This window comes from Callithrix jacchus, chromosome 3, assembly GCF_049354715.1.
Source record: "Callithrix jacchus isolate 240 chromosome 3, calJac240_pri, whole genome shotgun sequence".
Classification (NCBI taxonomy): domain Eukaryota; kingdom Metazoa; phylum Chordata; class Mammalia; order Primates; family Cebidae; genus Callithrix; species Callithrix jacchus.
Window position 1 is genome coordinate 73469542 of NC_133504.1, and position 26333 is coordinate 73495874.

Consider the following 26333-nt stretch of genomic DNA (forward strand, 5'->3'; position numbering starts at 1 on the left):
CTAGATCCAGTTTTATCAGCAGAAGAGGTGACTAATCAAATCTGTCTTATTGAGCAAATTTACTTGAATCATCTTCATGTCAGCTGGATCAAAGACCAAAATGTTTGCTCTAATTGCCAGTTTAAGACATTTTTAATAACCACATGAAAAATTGCTCAACATTACTAGTCATTAGTAAAATGCAAATAAAGACAAAAATAAGATACCACTTCACACTCACTAAGATGGCTACAGTAAAAAAGATGGACATTAACAAATGTTGGTGAGGATACAGAGAAATCAGAACACTCATGCCAGCATAACTTGTTTGCAGATAATGTTTTCTTCTGATGTTTCTTTGCAAGTGAAAAGTTTGTGGCAACTCTGTGTCAAGCAAATATGTCAGTGCCATTTTTCCACATGTGCTCACTTCATGTCTCTGTGTCACATTTTGGTAATGCTCACAATATTTAAAACTTTTTCATTATTACATCATGGTGATTTGTAATCAGTGATTTTATAATACTATTGTAATTGTTCCAGGGTACCTCAAACTGTGCCCCTATAAGACTGCAAACTTAGTTAATAAATGCTGTGTATGTTCTGAGGGTTTCACTGTCTAGTTGTTGCCCAATCTCTTTCTCTTCTTGGGCCTCCCTATTCCCTGACACAACAGTACTGAAATGAAGCCAAGTAGTAGCAAGATAATGGATGCTAAGTGTTTAAGTGAAGGATCTCAAATCTCTCACTTTAAATCAAAAAAGTAGATACGATTAAGCTTAGTAAGGAAGGCATGTCAACAACTGAGATAGATAGGTTAGATGAAGCTAAAACAACATTCATTCTGTAGCCCATGAATCAGGAAGTAGTTCCAACTTTCAAGTCTTATGATTCAAGAAAAACGTTATGTAAGGCTTGTATAGACTGTGATTCCACTGATGGATCTCAGCAGAGTAAATTAAAAATCTTCTAGAAAGAATTTACCATTCTAGATACCATTAAGATCATTAATGATTCATGAAAAGAGGTCAAAATATCAACATTAATAATAGTTGGGAAGAAGTTAATTCACACCGTCAGGGATGACTTAGAGGAGTTCGATATTTCAGTGGAAAAAGTAACTGCAGATGATGTAAAATAGCAAGGGAACTAGAAGTGGAGCCTGAAAATGAGATAAAATTGCTGCAACCTCATGATCAAATTTTAACAAATTAGAAATTGCTTCTTATGGATGAGCAAAGAAAATGGTCATGTGAAATGGAACATACTCTAGTGAAGATGCTATGAACATTGCTGAAAGGACAACAAAGGATTTGGACTATTACATCAACTTTGTTGATAAAGCAGTTGCATGGTTAGAACTGACTGACCCCACAATTTTGAAACAAGCTTTATTGTGGATAAGGTGCTATCAAACAGCATTGCAACAGAGAAATATTTCATCAAAGGAAAAGTCCATTGATGCAGCAAACTTCACTGTGGTCTCATTTTAAGAAATTGCCACTGCCATACCAGCCTCAGCAGCCACCACCCTTATCAGTAAACAGCCATCACAGTGAGGCATGAGGCAAAACTCTCAGTTAAGACTCACTGAAGGCTCAGGTGCTCATTAACATTTTTATCACTAGAGTATTTGTTAATAAAAGCATGTAAACTATTTTTAGGCATGTTATTGTGCATTTAATAGACTGTAGTATAGTATAAATATAATTTTTTTATAAACTGAGAAGGCAAAAAATTTGTGTGAGACTCACTTTACTGTAATATTCACTTTTTTGCAGTGGTATAAAACTCAACCTGCCATATCCATGCGGTACGCCTATATATTGCTTGTGGAAAAGTAAAATGATGTAGCCACTTTTGCTTTTGACAATCTGACTGTGATGTGCTTTGGCATGGATCTCTTTTAAATTTATCTGACCTGGAGTTCTTTGAGATTCTTGTATGTTTACATTCATGTCTTTCATCAAATTTGGAAAACTATGACCATTGTTTTTAGAATACTCTTTTTGCTCTTTTTCCTTTTCTCTCACAAAACTCCCATTATGCATATGTTGGTGAGCTTGATAATGTCTCACAAATCTCTTAGGTTCCATTCATTTTCTTCATTTTTATTGTTGTTTGGCTCCCTGAAATAGATAACCATAATTAACATTTTCAAATTTGCTGATTCTTTCTTCCTTTTGCTCAAATCTGCTATTGAATTCCTTTTGTGAACTTTTCATTTCAATTATTGTATTTTTTGACTCAAGAAAGTTTATTTGGCTCTTTTTAAAATAACTTTTATCTCTCTATTGACATTTTCTGTTTTGTGAAGCAGTATTCTGGTGTCCTTTTATTTGTCCGTTGTTTCATTTAGCTATTTAAACATATTTAAAATAGTTGATTTAAATCTTTGTCTAGTAAATCTAATACCTGGGATTCTTCAGGAACTTTTTCTAGTAATTTATTTTTTCCTATGAATAAGTCATACTTTCTTCTTTCTTTGAATGCCTTGTAATTTTTTCTTGAAAACTAGAAATTTTAAATATAATGTGACATCTCTGTAAATCAAAACTTTACTCCTCAAGGTTTGCTGTGATTTTTTTTTAATTTTCAGCAGCTTTTCTAAATTATGTTTTTATAGTCTCTATTATTTGTCTTGTATGACCACTGAAGTTTGTGTTTCATTAGTTTCATAGTCAGCTAGTATTTTAACAGAGTTTTATTAAACTTCAGGAGCAAAAAAAAGAAAAAGAAAAGTATACTTTTTTTTTTTTGAGATGGAGTTTCGCTCTTGTTACTCAGTCTGGAGTTCAATGGTGCGATCTCAGCTCACCACAACCTCCGACTCCTGGGTTCAGGCAATTCTCCTGCCTCAGCCTCCCGAGTAACTGGGATTATAGGCACGTGCCACCATGCCCAGCTAATTTTTTGTATTTTTAGTAGAGGCAGGGTTTCACCATGTTGACCAGGATCGTCTCGATCTCTTGACCTCATGATCCACCCGCCTCGGCCTCCCAAAGTGCTGGGATTACAGGCTTCAGCCACCATGCCCAGCCAGAAAAGTATACTTTTTTAGTCTTTAAACATCACCTGTTTTTTTCCCTCTTTCAACACTTTGACAAACAGTTTACCACTCTGCTTCATCCATCACTTGCTGACTGTGTGGTGCCTGAAGGTGAGCAAAGGTAAAAACTTAGGGTTCTCTCAAGTCTTTTGCCCATAATATTTCAGGCTGACTAATGCAATAATTTAGAAATCAATTTATTTTTAGGACTAAAGAGCCTGATCATTATTCAGCAAGCCCTTTTGCTTTTTTGCTGCATAAAAACAATCATCTCAAAACTTAGTAGCTTAAAACAATTTATTGTTTCTCATGAGTTTCTTTTTTTGAGACAGAGTTTCACTCTTGTTACCCAGGCTGGAATGCAATGGTGCAATCTCGGCTCACCGCAACCTCCACCTCCTGGGTTCAGGCAATTCTCCTGCCTCAGCCTCCCGAGTAGCTGGGATTACAGGCATGCGCCACCATGCCCAGCTAATTTTTTGTATTTTTAGTAGAGACAGGTTTTCACCATGTTGACCAGGATGGTCTCGATCTCTTGACCTTGTGATCCACCTGCCTCGGCCTCCCAAAGTGCTGGGATTGCAGGCTTGAGCCACCGCGCCAGTCCTCATGAGTTTCTTAATGAGCTGAGGGATTCTGCTGATTTGAACTTGTCTCGGTTGATCTTGTCTGGGTTCACTCAAGTGTCTACAAAAAGCTGACAGATAATCTAGAGTTGATTGCTTTAGAAAGTCCCTGAAAGGGATGCATTGCTTCTACTCTAAGTGATCTGTTATTCTTTAGCAGGTTAGCCAAACTTGTTTTGGGGGTTGATGGCAGGGTCAGGAGAAAGAGGGAAAAAGAGAGAGAAAATGCAAAAACAAGCAAATTTTTTGAAGACTGAAAACTGGCAGAGCATTATACTGGCAAAATCAAATTATAAGGTCAGTCCAGATATATATATATGTGTGTGTGTGTATGTGTGTGTGTGTGTGTGTGTGTGTATCTATATCTATATAGAGATAGATAGATAGATAGATGATAGATAGATAGATAGATAGATAGATAGATAGATGTCAGGAAAAAATGTGCTATTTCTGTAATTCAGGATTTGTAAGTCATGCAGCAAAGTTTAATGCTCAGGGGCTAGAGAACAGGACCATTTTTATAATCAATTTACCAAATGAACAGGATAAAGGCATTTACTGAACCTGCAAAATACATTACATCAAAGCTGACTAGTATTTTTTGTATCCAACGATACTCTAGAAGATTCTGAATTCCCCTCGACAGATATTTTAGAACACTCATATTAGAGCAGTTAATATTAATTATATCTCACAGTGAATAAAATCATGCTATGGCTGGGCACAGTGGCTCATGCCTTTAATACCAGCACTTTGGAAGGTGGAGGTAGGAGGATCACTTGAAGCCAGGAGTTTTCCCAGCCTGGGAAACATAGTGAGACCTCATCTCCACAAAAAATAAAAATAAAAAATTAGCCAAGCATGGCAGCATGTGCTTATTGTCCTCAGGAAGCTTAGGTAGGGGAATCTCTTGAGCCCAGGAGTTCTAGGTTAGAGTAATCTTTGCATGCACCAATGCATGCCAGCATGAGCAACAGAGAGAGATCTAGTCTTGAAAAAAATGTGATGACAGAATCATTTGAAACTGGCTAATTCAGGGTTAATTTCCAAACAAATGCTTGGTAGTAAAAAAAAAAGTGTAGGTTTTCTAAAGAACAATTATTCTGAGTTTTTGAGAATTCAGTCTGTCAGTCCTGCCAAATTTTGCTCTGACGCATTCCATGTAGACAGAACTGTTGCAGGCTTGAGCAGGTGCTATCTGTGAAATCTAATAGGATTAATTCTTTGTAGTTTAACCAGCACACACCATGTTACAAATCAAGTCAATTCAACGTCAGCCTTCTAAGGAATTATTTAGCTTTAACAAACCATAATCTGTTGCTAAGAGAGATAAAATAATAGTGATAATGATAGCAGTGAAGTGTTGTAACCTTCTGACAATGACCTTATTGACATTTTAGTTTCTTCCATGAATTTAATTTGACAAGTTTATGTAGACAGCATTTGAACTTTCTTTACACTTGCTATTGCAAAGCTTATGCTATATTTTTTAAATAAAATGTAAAGAAGTGTGTCAAACAATGTGGAAAATCCTGGAAGGATGATATATGCTAAACACTCATAATAGATCAAAACAACAGTTTTAGCTATCTCATTTTAGTGATATAAAATTCAAAACTTAAATGGAAGACATTTTATAATATAATTCAAACTTTTTTTTTCTGGTTTTAACCAATGTTAAAGATTCGACATACTTAATTAAGAAATAAGCTGTATAGTATATCCTCTAGGTTTACAGAGACAGCAGTATGCTCAGAACATTTCTCTTGTGGAAAAATAAAGAAAGTCCACATACTGAGGGTGATTAAATTGAAGACTGACAGACCTGCCGCCTTCAAGAACAGATGATTGACCACCATTTACCCTTGGTATATTACACACAGGATATGCTTCAAGTGTTGTCTAAACAAAGAGAAATTTTGCAGTGCTCAACAGTGTCATATTTAATACAAATCTTCTGGGATAGAGGCTAAGCAATTGGATTGCTATCAAGAACAGAATGTGTTACCTCTAATGAATGTCCTAGCCAAGCCCATGGTTCCAAATGGAACCCAAGATTACTGTGTTAGGACTGACCAGAGGAAGATGAAGTTTCTACCAAAAGTCAGAACAGTTAAGTGAAACATTAGAAATAGCCTGAAAGATTGGTGAGTTTATGACTTTGAAAATGCTATTGGTTATACTCTTGGCACTCTAAGAGACTGTACCCTTTTCCTATTAAATACTACACAAATTGTTTATAACCTCAATACCAAGCATGTTTTCCACTTATTTAAGTAATTGTTATTCACTTTGATTTACCACTATGTCTCATATTTTCTGTTGACTTACAGTTGTCAGGGTTGAACTACAAAGGGGCCTGGAAATTGTAATAAATGGGAATACGCATGCAATAAATAGCATCTGTTTTAGAGAACTATCCTACCTCTTGGCTAGTTTTATTTCATGAGTAAATAACTATAATCTTTTTATTATAAACCTTACCAAACTCATGTTTAGGCAGCTACGAATTTGTATATTTGCTTCATAAGGGATAACTTATTAACTATGTAATTTATCTCCTTTCTCTTGCTTTTCATGGCAATAGAAAACATTTCAACAAAACATCTAGTAACATAATGTTCAAGTTTTAAAACTCAAGCCTGAAAGTAGTTACGGGAGTCTGTTGTGCGATCATTGTGAAAGCTTGTCCTTGGCTGCTTGATTTTCAATTATACATGTGATCTATAAAGACACAAGAATTTTATTTGAATAAAGAATTTTAAGGTCATCCAGGTTTGTGTATAGGATTCTTAAATAATCCCTTTTGTTCTGTGAAATTGAAAAGTAAATAGAAACAGGACAGGATTCTAACAATGGCACGTCATATGCCCTTGTATAACTTCTATTTATGAATACTGCCTCCCCTAAAAAACAAGCAAGTCTGAATCAAAGAGATACAGTTTACTAATTTTTTTCATGTAAAAAAAATTGTAAGAAGCTATTCATGTATGCATCATGGTTCACTTAAGTTTGCTTGTACTTTAGCAAAATGCAATTGAACAGAAGTATTAAGTGCTTATTAAGTAGCTTTGTAATTACATGTTTTATATCCGTAGTGCCATAGTTTCATAGTACTTCAGCCTGGGGCATCCTTAATATGAACACCAGGCCATTTCAAAAAACCATTTCTGCCTTCACTTACAAATTATATGTACTAGTAACGTGACTGCTTCTCTCTTTCTAGTAATTGCCAACAATCTGTACATTACTCAAAGGTTTGTTCAGGGAGAGTCCAGTTATGTTAGTTTATACTCTTTCTGGTTTCTACTCTAGTTACCATTCTCACAGAGCATCACTGCTGAAAAATTGCCTTTCCCCACAGTCTGAAGTTGGCTGACCATAGAACATCTAACCCAAAAACGTGCATATCCCTTTCAGAGAGCAAAAGTAAGTACAGGGTCTTATATCATCTGGACCACTCATTAAGTCCATTTTAACTTTAGATATAGAGTGGGATATCATAGCAAAGAATCATGGTAACATTTGGCATGTAAATGTTAGTGTTTAATTAGCAAGGAAATTACTATTTCAAAATCTTCTAAATGTGGAAGTATTGTCATTTTAAGGGACTGATTTTCCCTTATACTGATTTTCCACTAATATGCTTTGATTTTTTACTTCCTTTATTATTTTAAGAAAACTGGTATGTTACATTGTGTGATTACTTTTAAAAAAATAAACAATAATTTTACTCAGTTTGAAATTTATTTTCCTAAATGCAATTTTCATTTCAAAGTGATCTCCAGGGACAAAACAGTTCATAAATTAAAGTTTTGTACTAATGCCTGATAAGGAAAATTGTTTCTTCTAGCCTAACTTTGTACACTAAACTTACTTATTCTTAAAAAAAATTACCATTATATATTTATATGTAGTTGGGTCTCCATATCCATGGGTTCCCCATTAATGGAGTCAATCAACCACTCATTAAAAATATTTGTGGAAAAAAATAAATGGTTGCATCTGTAGTAAACACGTACAGACTTTTTCTTGTCATTATTTCCTAAAAGATCAGCATAAAAACTATTAACATAGAATGCACATTGCATTAGGTATTATAAGTAAGCTAGAGGTGATTTAGAGTATACAGGATAATCTACATAGATAATATGCAAACCCTAGAACGTTTCATATAAAGGACTTGAACATCTGTGGGTTTTGGTATCCATGGGGGTCCTGGAAGCAATTCCGCAAGAATACTGAGGAAAGTCTATATATTGATAGATTTAAGTAGAAATTAGTAATAACTATATTTAGTTATACTTACATATTAATTTTATAAAAATTGTACATAAGAGCTGAATTTTAATGACTGGTTGATTTCCTTTTTCAATCATCTTCTCAAAATAAATACCTCAAAATTTATTTGCATTGTATGTCACAGTTTCTTGTTTATTCTATCCTAAGACTAAGTAATAAATGAAGTCATTTTATTTTGAGGATTTGAAGGAACAATTCGATTAAAAGCTGAGAAACATGAGTTTTGTTTTTCTTTTTTAATGAAAGTAATTCAGTCTTTTGAAACTCAGTTTTCAAATGGGTAGAAAGTGTTTTAGAAAAAAATTTTAAAGCACATTTTCTCCCCAGAGTCCTTGTATTTTATTTATTTATTCACATAACAGGATTTTTATATCAGTATTATCAAGTTAGAATGGATATGTTACTTTGTAAAAGCTGAACCAAATCAAACAATATGAACATTCCTTAATTTGTAGCACGAAGTCAAGATACAAAAATAAAGATGCTCAAAATCTAGTCTGGGAAATCCTGAACTACTGAAACTTCTAGGTGTTCTTCCTACTATTTGTATGAAATTTTTGAAGGTAAGAAGCCCTTATCCTTCTAGGAAAGAATTGTGTGTTCTTTATCATAGCAACAAATAAACACCACAACCAAGCTGTTAAACATTCTGGTAAATATGTATGTATCGGTCCATTTTCTGTTGCTATAAAGAAACACGTGAACCTGGGTAATTTATTTAAAAAAGAGGTTTATTTGGCTTACAGTGTTGCAGGCTGTACAAGCATAGTACCAACATCTGCTTGGCTTCTAGTGAAGCCTCAGGAAGCTTTTACTTGTGGCAGATGACAAAGGGGAGCAGACATATCACATGGTGTGGGAGAGAGACCGAGAGAGAGAAGGAGGTTCCAGGATCTTATTAACAACCAGCTCTCAAGTGAACTCAGTCATTACTGTGAGGACCACACCAAGCATTTCCAAGGGACCTACCCCTGTGACCCAAACAAGTTCACCTCCAGCATTGGAGGTTCATTTCAACTTGAGCTTTGGAGGGGACATACATCCAAACCATATCAAAGTGAAATCTTACTTCTGTAACCACACCATAGAAAGGCAACCATTGAGTGACAGTCTGTTATTTCTGAAGTCAGCCAATTAGCGGTAACCTAATGAGTAAATATATTTCTGCAAGTCAACTAACCAGTTTCTGAGCTAAAAAATCAAACAATTCCCAAATATTTCTGCTTCTGAAAGTTCATCAGTACTTGAACACCAAGCTTCCCAGGCACCTTTGTAAGCTCTCAGTTTTCTCAGAAAGACTGTGCCTTAGTAGTACAACTACATTCAGATTTTGTGTTGGGTACTAACTAATTGTCTTTTGTACATCTGTAATTATGATAAGATAAGGTGGGAGGCAATATCACTGACCATTTAAAAATAGTTATAATGAGGCTTAAATAAGTAAAGGGTTTTCTATTTCTCTGGTAAGAAGAATTTCTAGAAGTAGGAAAAACTGAGTTCATAATGGGATCAATGAAATAATCAAAAGTCCACTCTTCTTCTATTTTGGTGTGCAGTAATCATTGCTGTTATCTTAGTACAAAGGAAGAAAAGGAGAATGAATTTGGGATAGGCAATTAGAATAGTAGTGACTGCCACAATATTATAGTGGTTAAGAGTCTGGCCTCTATAGTTATATTTCCTGGATTAACATTTGGTTTTGCAACTTACGAGTTGCATGACATTGGACGCATTATTTAACCTTTCTCTAAAACTCACGTTTGTGAACAGACCTACCATAGAGGATTATAGTAAGAATAAATTATATAATACACATAAGGCATTTAAAACAGTAACTTAATAATATTGATATTGTTATTGCTATGTAAGTATACTTATGTTCACTTCTATTGGCTTTTCATAAAAAATGGCATCACAGGTTTTATTCCATAGTAAATTTTCTATGTAGAAAAGAATATTAAACTAAGATTTTTTTTGCCCTGCCAAAATTGACATAAAACTTATTTTAAAAGTGTAAAGAAAATTTGTACCAGATCACGTTTATAAAAAGTAAGCATAAGATTGTCTGCATTTTACCTCCTTTGGCTTTCATCTATGTGTTTTCATTTGTAAAGAAATCTAGTCTAAACATGGTAAAAATTATTGGATGTTCCTACTTCTCACCCCTTTCCAAAAATATCAGCCCACACTGACGAAAGTTTATGAACCTTGGCAAAACATTTGCTGAACCAGTCTGAGTTTCACGTTTACTTGGAACTGAAACCAGGTGAGTCTCAGATTTTGTTATGAATGCTTCACAATGTTCTACAAATAAAACATGATTTACGTAACAAGAAGTATTTGATCCTTGCCTGTTTCTAAGTTGTCTTCAAAATTTCTTAGTAATTATATCTTTCCTTTATGCTTTACACAGTAATTTTCAGCCTGAATTCTTCTAATATATGTTTAAGTTTATCATTGGAAAAGTGATAAATATATTTTAATACAATAAATATCTTTTTGTAGTAAACAAGTATTTGACAATTTCTAGAAATTCGCTCTTCTCTGAAGAAGTGTGTCACTGAGTAAGGATTCCTTACTCTTAAACAACCTTAGATAACATTTTATATAATGTTTTTCATTATTTATGCTTAGAATTCCACATTTATTAATCTCAATTTTATCAGTTGAGATAAATAAATGTGGAATTCTAAGCATAAAGACTGAAAAATATTTAGGGTTAATTCTCATGAGTTCTCTAGACACAATGACTTTAGTTTTATACATTTTTAAATTCTTGATAAATGTACTGATTATTTACTTATATATCTTTTCTTATTTTCAATACAAAGAGAAGAGAAATAGTGACAAATGTGTCATAATATATATTTTTATTTTTTCAGTAATCTTGTATTATATAAGACCCAGAGACAAATATTTTATTTTTTATAATAGTTTGTTCATTTTTTAATATTAGAACAAATTAATGAGTAATCTTTGTGAATACAGATTTTGTAGTTCTGTTAGGCGAGTGCCTAAATTTTCATGGGCTGTAATATTTTCCTCTCCTAAGTAATATGATATAGGCATGAAGAGAGCATGCTGTAGTAATTTAACAGCTATTCAGTGGATGCTTTTTCTGTTGTAAAATACCTGTTGAGAAGGACAGACGCTCATTTAAAGCCCTTGAAAGGCAATAGTATATATTGCATGTTAGAAAATAAATCAGTAAGAATGAAATTGTATAATACAAATTGGATATGTACTAAAAATACATAGTCGAAAAGCAGGAATAAAATCAGTTTGGTTAGATTGCATAAAAAGTTCTCTATCTCATTAATGAGTATTACTGTATTTATTTTTTCAATGATATATTCTAAGGCTTTTTATTGAAGAAATTATGTACACAGAAAAAAGAACAATAAAAAATATAAGGCTCAATGAATCCTCACAAGGTGAACACTCCCACTTGCCAAGCAGTGAAATAGAATTAGAATGGTACCAGCTTCCTAGAAAATCCCCTTGAGCCTCCTTCTAATTAATTCCCATCTAATTTTCAAAGAGTAATTACTAATGTGATTTCTAACATCACAGATTAGTTTTCTCTGGTTTTGATATATATATATGTGGAATAATTTAGCATGGACACATTTTGCCTCTGATTTCTTTTACTGATCATTGTGGTTTTGAGATTTATGTTTAGAGTGTGGGAATAGGTTTCTTATTCTTGTTTTTGTATAGTATTCCACAGTTGCTTTATCTATTCTATTGTTGATGGATGCTTGAGTTGTCTTTTGATGTATATTTATGACTCTCTGTTGTGTGCTTACCTAAAGTAGAATTGCTGTCATAAGGCATGCATGGATTCAGCTTAGGGAATACTGCCATGCAATGTGTTGGTAGAAGTGGGTTTTACCAATTTTATTCTCACCAACATTGTGTGACCATTCCTCCGGTTCAATGTCCTCTCTCACATGGTCTGGAATTTTTATCTTAGCCATTCTGATAGATTCATAGTAGTAGTCCTTTATGTTTTATCTTGAACTCCTTTATTTATATATATATATAAATGTATATATATATGTCATTTAGATATACTTTGTTATGCAATGCCTGTTAATCTTTTGCCTGTTTTATGAATTGGGTTGGCTACCTCTTAAAATTAAATTTTAGGAGACTCTTTCATATTCTGAATAAAGTCCTTTGCAAGAAATATTAATTGCAGATATCTCCTCCTTCAATGCGTCTTGATGATCACTCTCTGAAAGTTGTTTTCTAATAATTGGAAGTATTTAATTTTAATATAGTATAATTAAGCAATATTTCTCTATGACGAAAGCTTTTCTATATCCTTATTCATTTGTTTGGCTCAAACCATACAACATAAAATATCCTGATAATTGTGGGCAGATAGTTTGTACATTCTGCTAGGCAGTTAGCAAAAAGATTGAAGTGCATTTAAGAGGGAAATAGAATCAACATTTTGTTTTAGATAGACTAATGATATTGGCTAAAAGGGATTTGTAGGAAAGAGACTTACGGCCAGTAGATTGCTTAGAGACTATTTCAGTTACTGTGTGAAAGATAATAAGGCTACAAGCTATATTATGCAATAGCAGGGAAATAAGGAGGAGAAAATTAATTCCAGAATAATTTAGATAATTAAATTAATAGGACCTAGTGGTGACTATAGAAAGGGAGAAAGAGAAAGAATAAATTATCCTGAGTGTCTGGCCTGAGGGATTAGTTAGAGAGAAGTATCATTAACTAAGACCAGAGCCTGTATTTGAAGAGAAGATTTGGGAATACTAATAGCTTAATCTAGGCTATATTGAATTTGAAATTCCTATGAAATATATATGTGAAGATATTCTATCCAAGTATAAAATACCACTGTACTAGTCCATTCTCATGCTTCTGATAAAGACATCCTTGAGATTGGGTAATGTACTCACAGTTCCACATGGCTGGGTAGGACTCATAATCATGGTGGAAAGTGAAAGAAGAGCAAAGCCACAACTTACATGGTTGTAGGCAAGAGAGCATGTGCAGGGGAAATCTCATATATAAAACCATCAGATCTCACGAGACTTATTCACTATTATGGCAACAGTATGGGGAACTGCCCATGATTCAATTATCTTCACCTGGCCCCTCCCTTGACACATGGGGATTATTACAATTCAAAGTGATATTTGGGTGGGGACACAGAGCCAAACCATATTAACCAATCTAGATAATTGTTTTGTCTTCTTTTTTCTTGTTTTCATTTTCTATATTTAAAAAATAATGAACATACTAAATTGGTAGTAAGACCAACAAAACGACAAAAATGCATCTTCCTCACTTCTCTTTCCATCCAGAGAGTAGAATGTGAAATGAGTAACAGCTCACTGCCCCAAGATCCTGCTATTTCGTTGTCACTTCTGGAGCCCATGTGCCCAAGGCCTACTCACCTCTTTTTCATGGATGATCAGATTCAGAATCCATGGCCCAGGAATCAGTCATTTCTATGCAGTTTTTGAGGCTAGATAATCAGTAAATCCTTGTTATTTTCATGCACTAGGAGGGCTTTGGCCTTATTCTCCTGGTCTGGTCTGCTCCATTGCCTGGTCAATGTTTCCAGCTCCTTCTAGGTCTGTGGCTTCTTCATGAATTTGCTTCCATATGGCTCACTGTCAGCTTCGCTCTTATAAGCTCCCTCCTCTGAGGATTAGGATTGTCTCTCATCTTCATAGAACTTTGAAGAAGTCAAAACTAAATATTTGCCTACAAATGGATTTTTTATTAAAACTCTCTGTCTACTGTTTACAAACCCCAATGTTGAGGGTTTAATGTCTTTTATATGTAGCGTTTCACTAATAATTTATGTTACTTGCTTGTATCCTTTAGCCATTTCGATTTGTTACTCCATCAAAGCCAATATAATACAGGAAAAGAACTATTGCAGCATAAATTACAAATTTAGACAAAACTGTCCAGCATTGTTAGCACATGAGTTTTCCAATTGCTAAGTTGACAGTGCTACGTTGAGCAAAACCATATTTCCTGATGAAGCTGCACAGAGGAAGGAGTCACATTCAATTAGTTCTGAGAAAATGGTCATCCTCAAGAGAAAACTGGCGGTCTATGTAGTCTCAAAAATACAAATTTCTTCCTGCAATGAAAAATAAATATATATCTTGATATTTTTAAAAGCACAAAATAGGGGAAACAAACTAAGAAATTCTGAAGAATCTGAATAACCCTTTGGAGGAGTATTTTAGTGAAAAATATTGAGGGAAATGATAAATACTTGCCTGCATTGTAGGGTTGTGATACCTTGGTCAAGATATTTTACAGTGAGTATGTTACCCTCAAAACATTGGAAGAAAACGATGCCCTAGATTTCCCCTTTATTTCAAGTGTCACCTCATTCCACTCCTGACAACAGTCAAAGAAAAGCATTTTTCTGTGATCTTGATACATAAGGACACCAAAAATCTCGACCCTTAAACTCTGGTGCCCTGGGATACTGCAGAGATCTGTGCAAGTCATGCTCTGACCAAGTCTAAAAGTGCCATTTACCTGTCCTAGAGAAGAGCAGTCTAACCTGCCAAGTCTGTAGATTTGCGATTGTGAATTAATTCACACTTTTAAGAAATGATATTAAACTAAAATTCTTCCATGGGGTTGTCATTTTTTAGTGGTCTGAGGATATAATTTATGTAAGGAACATTGCAAATAAATGCTTCGGCCAGCTGAGTTGGCAATACTCTTTCTTACTTTCCTACTCCCAACTTCTACTTTCTTAACTTCAGCATTGTTATCTCATTCTCATATGTCTCAATTAACAGTAACAAGAACTTTGAAGCAAAAAAGCTTTAGGCTTCCTGCCGTCTCAATTTACAGGAAACACTTCTAGACAAGGTTTCCCCTGTGTCTCAGAAGACAGCCAGCGTCTCACCCCAGGCTGCTCTTTTCTCAAGGGTTTGGTCTTGTTGGAAGGCAGCACCCGGTATCTGACCTTTGTATTGCACATCTAGACAGATAGGATTGAGAAACAGAGGTGAGCCGACCTGCAGACTGAATCAGAAGGAAGGGAAAGAGACAAAAACAGTCTGGGATCCAAAGAGCCCAAACCCTGTTTGGTTTGGCCTTCAGACATGGCAGCTCAGCAACAGGAAATGCCAGCTCATTAAAGCCTTCACATGGCATCATCAGACGACAGCCATCAGCCCCCTTGGCAAGATTTTCAAGATCATACAGGGGAGAAAAACAATAGGAACCTACATGAATGTCTAGATTTACTTTCTAAGACAGGAGAGTTTACTAGGCTGGCTGACTTAGCAAGCTGTTAGCAGAATTAATTTGATTGGCTTGGCAAGGATGAGCTGTTGCAGGAAATCTCCAAACTTTGATGCCAGCTTTGAATTCCAGTGATTATCATGTATGCTGTGGACATAATGTAATTTGGGGGATGAAGATGGCTTGGGCTGGGGATTGCGGAAACATCACCAAAAGTAACCACTACTGATTAAAATTGACCATTTATAGGTGTAAGGGCAGCAGGGGATCACTTTGCTCTAAAAACTTCCGGCTAAAAGTCTTCCCTGTGAGGGGATGGATTCTACTTATCCACAGCTCAGAGTCTGCTGAACAATTTGTTGCATTAACAAAACTTTAGTTTCTCATTTCTCAGGGGGAAAAGGAAGAATACTCACCTCTGGTGCTATTTACATGGCACCATGGGGCTTCATCCTCCAGGAAGGAACAGGACACTGAAGTAGCGACAAATTTGTAAGCTGTATGAAACTCACCACTGACTATTCTGTCTGCCTTTGTTTCCCTTGGCCCACTTGATCAGCAGCTTTGCTAACCAGTTTTCACAGTCTCTGAAGTCTTGTTGCTATTGAAACCCATAGCTAAACATGAAGGCGCAACTAGAAATCACCATAGTCTATCTTCAGGAAGATTTTTATAATATTCCCCAAACAGCTTCCTTACTCATTGTGAAATGCAAGGCAGCGAAGCAGCAGACGCAGATTCGTTCACCATTGAGGAACTCACCTGTGCTTTCAACATTCTGGCTGGCACCCTTAACTTCTCTTGGCATCTATCCCTTTTAATCACACCATCCTTGGGCAGTGAGGCCAGGCAGATTTAGGCGTCCAGAAGGCCTCTTGAGGTCTGCTAGATGCAAGTAGAAGGAAAGGGAGGGTGTCTATGACTAAGCAGGGATTTGTAGCCTCAACTTTATCCCAGGTGCATGCAAAGCCTCCTCTTACCTACTGAGCTGCAGTGAACTATGTTTCAATTGGAAATATCTCAAAAAGGCTAAACTTCTAAGGTTTTGATTATTACTGTACAAGGCATTCTGGGTTCTAAACTGCACTTGAAAATACAGTCTACTCCTCCAAAGGAAATGTATCTCCTTTATTTCACACAGGCCAGCCTGTCTAGGGATACCTTCTCAGCGCTGTAACAATGGCTACCATTGTAACTCTGTGCAAATACCCACCACTCCTTATTTGTTTATATAGAATTGGTGGTAAGGCAAGGATTTAGGATATATTAAAATGGATGATTTACTTAACAGTATGAGTCATATTCATTGTTGTTCACTCAGCAAGAGTATGTGACTCACACTATATATGTGAATAGGCAAAAAGAAGATAAATTAAGAAATGCTTGAGTGACGTTTCAGGCACTGTTTAATGGAAAAGCTAAGTTAAATATATTTTCTCTTAAGAGGCTAAACTACTGAAGATTAAAACTGATGTTTATTCTTCATTTGGTGGGATATATACATTGGTATATATGTGAGTCAAGGCTTATAGTTGTGAGTAACAAAAACAATCTCTGGGCAACTTCATCAGAATAAAGAAAGTAAAGTACATGGGATAGCTCACACAACTTCCAGAGGGGGCACATAACTAGGTTTAGAGGCTTTACAATCAGACATGACAGCATAATAATGTGCAGAATTGTTCAGCGAAACTACCACTGTTGCCATTATTGAGCAGACATTGGTGCCATCACTAGAATTCCAGCTACCCCTGGACACTAAGGAGGTACTTTTTCCCACAGAAGAATAAATTGTGCATGGTACCTGTTTCTTTCATTCATTGGATTCTAAATCAAAGCCTGCAGGCCGGGCGCGGTGGCTCACGCCTGTAATCCCAGCTCTTTGGGAGGCCGAGGCGGGTGGATCACAAGATCAAGAGATCGAGACCATCCTGGTCAACATGGTGAAACCCCGTCTCAACTAAAAATACAAAAAGTTAGCTGGGCACGGAGGCGCGTGCCTGTAATCCCAGCTACTCAGGAGGCTGAGGCAGGAGAATTGCCTTAACCCAGGAGGCGGAGGTTGCGGTGAGCCGAGGTCGCACCATTGCACTCCAGCCTGGGTAAACAAGAGCGAAACTCCGGCTCAAAAAAAAAAAGCCTGCAAAATAAATATCTGATTGATAGAACCTAATTTACATGCACACATTCCAGCTGCATATATAGGTGGAAAAGCCTCTATGTAGTTTTAGAAAACTAAATTGCTTGAGGAGAATAGACGTTCATGTCCTTCTTCCTTTTAATCTCTGTATTGTACTTAAGTCTCTGAACTGGGAGATGGAAATTGCCAAAATTGAGAGGAGAAGAAGGAGAGAAAGAATTACTTGTTCCAAAACCCAAAGCCTCTGCTGCTATTCTCCTATCAGGGTTCACTGCAAACTCCATGGAGATTCTCATCTGCCATAGACCCATTAGTAATATTAATTCCCTAAAATATAAGAAGCATGAGTAGCTAGAACCAGGTGGGAAAACTTCCTCTGCTCTGAGCTTGACCGAAAGTTGGTAGCTTTGTTGGTAACTGAGTAAATCATCAGAGAAACATCCCCAAATGAGGTATATATTCCCTCCAAGAGCTAACGATGTTATTTAAATGTTGTGCTTCTTTCTTAGTTGTAGGGGTGTTAGGTGCTGAACACCCTTTCACTAGGAAAGTAATATTTTGAAAATCCCAGACCACTGGAGCAGAATTACTGATTTTTCCTTTTGCCTCAGTCTCCAATATAGCTCAGCATGGTATTATTACTGATCCTAACTTTAGTTAAAATTTTGATTTTTCACATTAATTTTTTTTCAATTATTGCATTTGAATCTTCTCAACCTTTTCAACCTTAATAGGGTTTTCAAATTGTGTGCCCTTTACAAGTGCTGTACTAGTGCTGGCCCAAGTTTAGGTCCATCCTCAGGTGTTCAACTTCCCTGTTTTCACAGAGCATGCACTTCAGAGGAATAAATTTCTAGGTATGGGCATGTGCATGTGAAATAGGATGGCAGGAATAATCTCACAGAAAAGGTGACATTTGGGCAAAGCCTTGAAAGAAAGGAGAAAAGCCTAGATTTGAGTTTACACAGGTTGTATAGATCTTCGAGGGGTACTCCTTGACATGGGCTTTGGAACTTAGTGATGTAATGACCATCACCAAGCATCTCTCAGAATAACACATTGGAGTTACTATCAACTTTCCCTCCTTGCCTCAGCAACTAAAGTCTCTGCCTCATTGCTTGGCCTCTGATACTCTGGAATTCTGGTCTTTCCACTGAAATTCAGTAGCCAACTTAATACACAGACTTCCACCTGCAACTCTGGCCAACATAAAGCACCCATACTCATCCAGAGCCAGTTTCTAGAACACCCTGAGGGGCAATTACAAAGTTAAGTCTGAGAGAAAGGGGCTTAGGTATTCAAAATAACAGACAGATTTTACAGTTTTATTTAATGTAAATATTTTTTATATATGTAAAAATACTTATCAAATATCTGGAGGGTACTTGTGAGAATAGAGTCTTTGAGAACTATACTAAACAGCGAAGGACATAAATTCAGACTGATCTGAGTTTATCAATACACATGTGCACATACCAGTGTGTGAACTTGAGCAGCTAGAAGTGGTTCTAATGTGTTCGGCTGAATGTTTTTAATACACTTGGGACTCACTAGTGATCTCCAATGTAAAATGTGGAGATGTCAAAAATGCCTTGAAATAGTGTAAGAAAAGAAGCCAAACACTTAGGGATTCTACATATTGGAGCAAATTTATCATATGTAATCTACCCACTGGCCTCTAACATTTCCCCTCAAGACGGCCCTGAACATGGTCCTTTAAGATATTGAGAAATAAATTTTTTAGAGACATATTGTTATTGTATTATGTATACATATCTGTGTTATATGCATATGTTCAATAGACTGGAATAGAATTACTATTGTCTGAAGACTGTCCTTTGTTCCAAAACTACATTCAACTTATATCAGAAAACTAGCCACAACTATGATATGAAAGAATTTGCCCCAGGATACAATTCAATGCAGTAAGAAATCAATGTGGAAAATTAACTGTCTGGCTTTAAGTACTGGTAAGATCTCTCCCAATAGCATTTTATCCACCTTGGTGCTTTCACTGTAAATCAAGGTTAACTTCTTTTAATTAAACATAATTTATTTTTATTTTGCAAAATATCATAAATTAAAAGGATTCTCATTGCAATAATTTCCAGGACCTTAAAAGAATGAATAGCCGTCCAATTAAACAGCTTTTAGTACTAAGAAAACAACATCTATGTTAAAAGGCAGACATTTAAACACTAAAATAAAGTCTAAATAAGTTTGTTGGAGCAGTAAGAAACCTAAGTGAAAATTACCAGTTTTCTGATAGACATATTTCTTGAATCTGTCTTAAATTATCGAAGACTGCTTACTTCTGCTCTAATTGTTTGAAGAGTTCACTATTGGGATGCCCAATTAACACATCAACACCCCAAACCTCACCTCTTCAAAAGCTGAATATAGGCTCTCAGGCCACACGTAAGGTTACCTGGGTCTGAAGTCCTCATCACCTTAAAGGCTGTTCCCACAATTTTGACTCACTGGGCTTATATTTGCTTTTATCTTTATACTTTTTATAATGCTTTGACACATTCATACGCTTACTTGTAATCATATTTTTAGATCTGCAATTTTTCTAATTCTGCTGGCATAATCACCACCCTATATGCCCTTATTTCACTTTTCCCTTGACTATTAAAGTAGATTTCTACATAGGCTGGTGTGTTCACTCCTTTCCCTGTCTACACAGAATTATCTTATTTAAAATACATGTCAACATCAAATCCTTGCAGTTTAACTACAGTGGTACTCCACTGCCAGGCAATTAAATTAAACACTTCTGCTGGATATTCAAGGAAATCTAACAACATGTTCTCTTTTTTCTTTATGATTTCTTGCTTTGATCAAGAATATGTCTGCCAACTCTCACAATGCTTGAGGTTCGAAGGGTTCACTTGCCTGTTCCTCCTTGCCTCTTCTTGAACTGTTTCCCCTTGATTTGAATCTACCTGTATCCTGTTTTTCTTTTCCACTGGTGTGGCTGTTCTCTATCACCTGATCTGTATAATTTGCATTTGAGTTCATGATACACCACAGTGAAGTATTCCTAGGTCCTTTCTATGAGTGCATGCTATGCCTTCCATATGAGGTTATCACTTTCCTAAGGACAAATGTATCCTGTTTTTCTTAACACTCTAGTAATGTTTAAGATGTGAGAATCAAACTTCACTATGTTACCCTAGAAATCACTGATTCTAGTATTTAATGTAAATCCTGTGGACCACAGAGAGTTAATGGATGAGCTTCAGAAAATTGATGGCGTCTCCTCCCCAAGACTGTGTTCCATGACATAAAATATGTTCTATTGGAAGAAGAATAACTTTATAGATGAAGAAACTGAAATCCAATGTCAGAAAACTAAATTGCTTGAGGAGAATAGACTTTCAAGTCCTTGTTCCTTTTAATTTCTAAACTCAATTTCATATACTCTTGGGAATATAAAATTCCATGAAAGGTCTTCAAAATCCATTACTCTGCCTACAGGCAGAATTTGTCATAAATATCGCAGCAGATGCAACCCATGACACTATTAAAGATCTCCTGGGAAAGGAATTTTATAATTTCCTTCAGTTTACTTTCACACAAACATAAAACCAACCTCTTACAGCAACCACTACATTATTTTACTTTGCTTTCTTATATTTTGAAACACACACAGACACCCTAGGGCCTTCTATTTAGGAGAAGATCAAATAAAAGTGTAATTTGCCACACTTATACTCTCTACTAAATATTATTATAACTTGAGCTTTATTTGAACATGAAAATTAAACAAAAGTAGTATCAAATTAGTTTTTTTTAAACTTTTTATTTTAAGTTCTGAGATACACATGGAGAATGTGCAGTTTTGTTACATAGGTAAGGGTATGCCATGGCGGTTTGCTGCATCAACCCATCACCTAGGTATTAAGCCCTGCATGCATAATCTATTTTTCCTGAGGCTCTCCCTCCCACAACAGCCTCCTGATAGGCCTCAGTATGTGTTGTTCCCCTCCCTGTGTCTGTGTGTTCTCATTGTTCACATCCCACTTATTTGTGAGACTATGCAGTGTTTGGTTTTCTGTTCCTGTGTTAGTATGCTGAGAATAATGTCTTCCAGCTGCATCCATGCCCCTAGAAAGGACATGATCTCATTCCTTTTTATGGTTACATAGTATTTTATGGTTACATAGTACCACGTTTTCTTTGTCCAGTCTATCATTGACAGGCATTTGGGTTGATTCCGTGTCTTTGCAATTGTGAATAGCACTGCAGTGAGCATATGCATGCATGTATCTTTGTGACAAAGATATGCATGCATGTATCTTTTATGGATGTGTAGTAGTCCATGGTGTATATGTACCACATTTTCTTTATCTAGTCTGTCATTGATGGTCATTTGGGTTGATTCCATATCTTTGTTTTTGTGAATAATGCTGCAATGAACATATTCATGCATATATTTTACTCATCTTTATTTATATTCCTTTGTGTATAAACCCAGTAATGGGATTGCTAGGTCAAATGGTATTTCTGGTACTAGGTCTTTGAGGAATGACCACACTGTTCTGGCACAATAGTTGAAGCAATTTACATTTCCACCAACAGTGTAAAAAGTGTTCTGAATTCTCCACAGCCTCACCACCAGCTGTTGTTTCTTGACTTTTTAATAGTCTTCATTTTGACTGGCATGAGATGGCATCTCATTGTGGTTTTGATTTGCATTTCTTTTATATATTTACACTTTAACTTTTGGGATGCATGTACAGAACATGCAGGTTTGTTACATAGGTATTCGCATGCCATGGGGTTTTGCTGCACCCCATCAACCCATCATCTCCATTAGCTATTTCTCCTAATGTTGTCACTCTCCTAGCTCCTCACCCCCCAACAAACTCAGGTGTGCGATGTTCCCCTCCCTTTGTCCATGTGTTCTTATTGTTCAACTCCCACTTATGTGTGAGAACATGCGGTGTTTGGTTTTCTGTTCTTGTGTTAGTTTGCTGAGAATGATGGTTTCCAGCTTCATCTATGTCCCTGCAAAGGACATGAACTCATCCTTTTTTATGGCTGCATAGTGTTCCATGGTGTATATGTGCCACATTTTCTTTATCCAGTCTATTATTGATGGGCATTTGGGTTGGTTCCAAGTCTTTGCTATTGTGAACAGTGCTGCAATAAACATACGTGTGCATGTGTCTTTATAGTAGAATGATTTATAATCCTTTGAGTATATACCCAGTAGTAAGATTGCTGGGTCAAATGACCGAAGTGCTGAGTCAAACTAGAATACTTCTATTTGTAGATCCTTGAGAAATTGACACACTGTCTCCCACAATGGTTGAACTAATTTACACTCCCACCAATGGTGTAAAAGTGTTTCTATTTCTCCACATTGTCTCCAGCATCTGTTGATTCCTGAACTTGCATGCAGTGGTATCTCAATGTGACTTTGATTTGCATTTCACTAATGACCAGTGATGATCAGCATTTTTTCATATGTTTGTTGGCTGCATAAATGTCTTCTTTTGAGAAGCGTCTGTTCATATCATTCACCCACTTTTTGATGGGGTTCTTTTTCTCTTGTGAATTTGTTTGAGTTCTTTGTAGATTCTGGATATTAGCCCTTTGTCAGATGGATAGTTTGCAAAAATTTTACCATTCTGTAGGTTGCCTGCTCACTCTTATGATAGTTTCTTTTGCTGTGCCGAAACTCTTTGGTTTGATCCCATTTGTCAATTTTGGCTTTCGTTGCCTTAGCTTTTGGTGTTTAACTCATGAAGTCTTTGCCCATACCTATGTCCTGATTTGCATTTCTTTAATGATAGTGATGTTGAGCTTTTTTTCCATATGTTTGTTGGTGGCATAAATGTCATATTTTGAGAAGTATCTGTTCATGTCCTTTGCCCACTTTTTAATGGGTTTGTCTTGTGTTTTTCTTGTAAATTTGTTCAACTCTCTTGTAGACTCTGGATATTAGAACTTCGTCAGATGGAGAGATTGCAAAAATTTTCTTCTATTCTGTAGGTTTTCTGTTTACACTGGTGATAGTTTCTTTTGCTGTGCAGAAGCTCTTCAGTTTCGTTAAATTCCATGTGTCAAATTTTGCTTCTGTTGCAATTGCTTTTGGCATTTTTGTCCTAAAATCTTTGTTTGCACCAATGTCCTAAGTGATATTGCCTATATTTTCTTCTAGTATTTTTATAGTTTGGGTTTTTTAAGTCTTTAATCAATCTTGAGTTAATTTTTGCATAACATGTAAGGAAGGGGTTCACTTTCAATTTTTGCATATGGCTAGCCAGTTTTCTGAGCACCATTTATAAAACAGGGAATCTTTTCCCCATTTCTTGTTCTTGTCAGGTTTGTCAAAAATCAAATGGTTGTAGATAAGTGGTCATATTTCTGAATTCTCTATTCTGTTCCATTGGTCTGTGTGTTTATTTTAGCACAAGTACCATGCTGCTTTGGTTCCTTAAACCTTGCAGTATAGTTTGAAGTCAAGTAGTGTGATGCCTGCATCTTTTTTCTTTTGCTTAGAATTGTCTTGGCTATATGGGCTCTGTTTTGGTTCCATATGAATTTTAAAGCAGTTTTTTTTTCTCTAATTTTGTGCAAAATGTCAATTGTGATTTAATGGGGAAAGCATTGAATCTATAAATCACTTTGATCAGTATGGCCATTTTCATGATATTGACTCTTCTTATCCATGAGCATGGAATGTTTTCCATTTGTTTGTGTCCTCTCTGATTTCCTTTAGCAGTAGTTTGTAGTTCTTGAAGAGGTCTTTGACTTCCCTTGTTAGCTATATTCCTAGGCATTTTTTTCTCTTTGTAGCAAGTGTAAATTGGAATTCATTGATTATTTAGCTGTCTAATTACCTATTGTTGATGTATAGAAATGCTTGTGATTTTGCACATTGATTTTGTATCCAGAGATGCTGAAGTGCCTTATTAGCTTAAGAAGCTTTTGGATTGAGATGATGGGGCTTTCTAGGTAAAGAATCATGAAATCTGCAAACAGAGACAGTCTAACTTCCTCTCTTCCTATTTGGATACACTTTATTTCTTTCTTTTGCCTCATTGCCCTGGCCAGAACTTCCAATACTATGTTGAATAGGAGTGGTGAGAGAGTGCATCTTTGTCTTCTGTCAGTTTTCGAGAAGAATGTTTCCAGCTTTTCTGCATTCAATATTATATTGGCTGTATGCTTGTCATAAATGGTTATTATTATTTCTAGGCATGTTCTGTCAATACCTAGTTTATTGAGAGTTTTTTTAACATGAAGGGATGTTTCACTTTATCAAAGGCCTTTTCTGTGTCTATTGAGATAATTATGAGGTTTACATCTTTAGTTCTGAAGCTGACTTGATCATGGTGGATAAGTTTCTTAATGTGCTGCTGGACTCAGTTTGCCTGTATTTTATTGATGATTTCTGCATTTTTATTTATTAGGAATATTGGCCTGAAGTTTATTTTTTTTCTTTTCTTTCTTTTTCTTTTTCTTTTCTTTTTTCTTTTTTTTTTTTTTTTTTTTTTTTTTGGTGGTTGTTGTTGTACCTTTGCCAGGTTTCGGTATCATAAACAGAGTTAGAGAGACGTTTCTCCTTTTCAATTGTTTGAAATCGTTTCGGAAGAAATGGTACCACCTCCTCTTTGTACCTCTGGTAGAATTCAGCTGTAAATCCATCTTCCTGGGCTTTTCGTTGTTGGTAAGCTATTTATTACTGCCTCAAATTCAGAACTTGTTATTGGTCTATTCAGGGATTCAGCTTATTCCTGATTCAGTGTTGCAAGGGGGTATGTATCTAGGAATTTATCCATTTCTTCTATATTTTCTAGGTTATTTGTATAGAGGTGTTTATGATATACTCTGATGGTTGCTTGTATTTCTGCAGAGTCAGTGGTGTTATCCACTTTAACATATTGTATTGTGTTGATTTTATTCTTTTCTTCTTTATTAATTTTTTTAGACTAATAAAGTCCTTATTAAACTATTTTCTTCTTTATTAGTCTAGCTAGTGGTCTATTTTATTAATTTTTAAATAAACCAGCTCCTACATTCATCTTTTTTTATGGTTTTTCATGTCTCTATCTCCTTCAGTTTTGCTTTGATCTTCATTATTTTTTGTCTTCTACTAGCTTTGTGGTTTGTTTGCTCTTGGTTCTCTAGTTCTTTTAGTTGTAATGTTAAGATGTTACTTTGAGATCTTTCTAGCTTTTTGATGTGGACATTGAGTACTATAAATTTTCTTCTTAACCCTGCTATAGCTGTGTCCTAGAGATTCTGGTTCATTGTCATTTTGTTCTCATTGGTTTTAAAGAACTTCTTGATTTCTACCTCAATTTCAATACTTACCCAGGAGTCATTAAGGAGTAGGTTATTCAATTTCCATGTAGTTGTGTGTTTTTCCATGAGTTTCATAATCTTGAGTTCTAATTATATTGAACTGTGTTGTCTGAGAGACAGTTTGTTATGATTTCAGTTGTTTTACATTTGCTGAGGAGTGTTTTACTTCCAATTATGTGATCGATTTTAGAGTAAGTGAGTAAGTACCATGTGGTGCCAAGAATAATGTATTTTCTGTTGTTTTTTGGCTGGACAGTTCTGTAGATATCTATCAGGTCTGTTTGAACCAGAGTTCAGTTCAAGTCCTGAATATCTTTGTTAATTTTCTGTTTTGATGATCTTTCTAATATTGACAGTGGGTTATTAAAGTCTCCCACTATTATTGTGTGGGAGTCCACAAACTTGTTTTACAAATATTGGTGCTCCTATATTGGATGCATATATATTTAGGATAGTTAGCTCTTCTTGTTGAATTGAACCTTTTGCCATTATGCAATGCCCTTCCTTGTCTTCTTTTATCTTTGTGTGTTTAAAATCTATTTTCTCAGAAACTCAGATTCTGCTTTTTTCTGCTTTCCATTTGCTTGGTAGGTTTTTCCCCATCCCTTTATTTTGATCCTATGTATACCTTTGAACATGAGCTGGG

At 35.6% G+C, this 26333-nt stretch overlaps 1 long non-coding RNA gene across 7 annotated transcripts in view; it reads left to right on the top strand.

The window, feature by feature from the left end:
* LOC118152206 (uncharacterized) overlaps positions 1-26333 on the top strand; it is a 289509-nt gene that overhangs the window by 194544 nt on the left and 68632 nt on the right. For 3 of the 7 annotated variants that reach the window (XR_013533401.1, XR_013533402.1, XR_013533398.1), the window contains 2 exons: positions 6970-7083; positions 8412-8519. The exons of 1 other annotated variant lie outside the window; for it this stretch is intronic. This is a non-coding gene — a long non-coding RNA (uncharacterized LOC118152206). Of the gene's footprint in view, positions 1-6969; positions 7084-8411; positions 10223-26333 lie in introns of all 7 variants that reach the window. 3 more of the 7 variants (XR_013533400.1, XR_013533399.1, XR_013533403.1) reach the window with 3 other exon arrangements.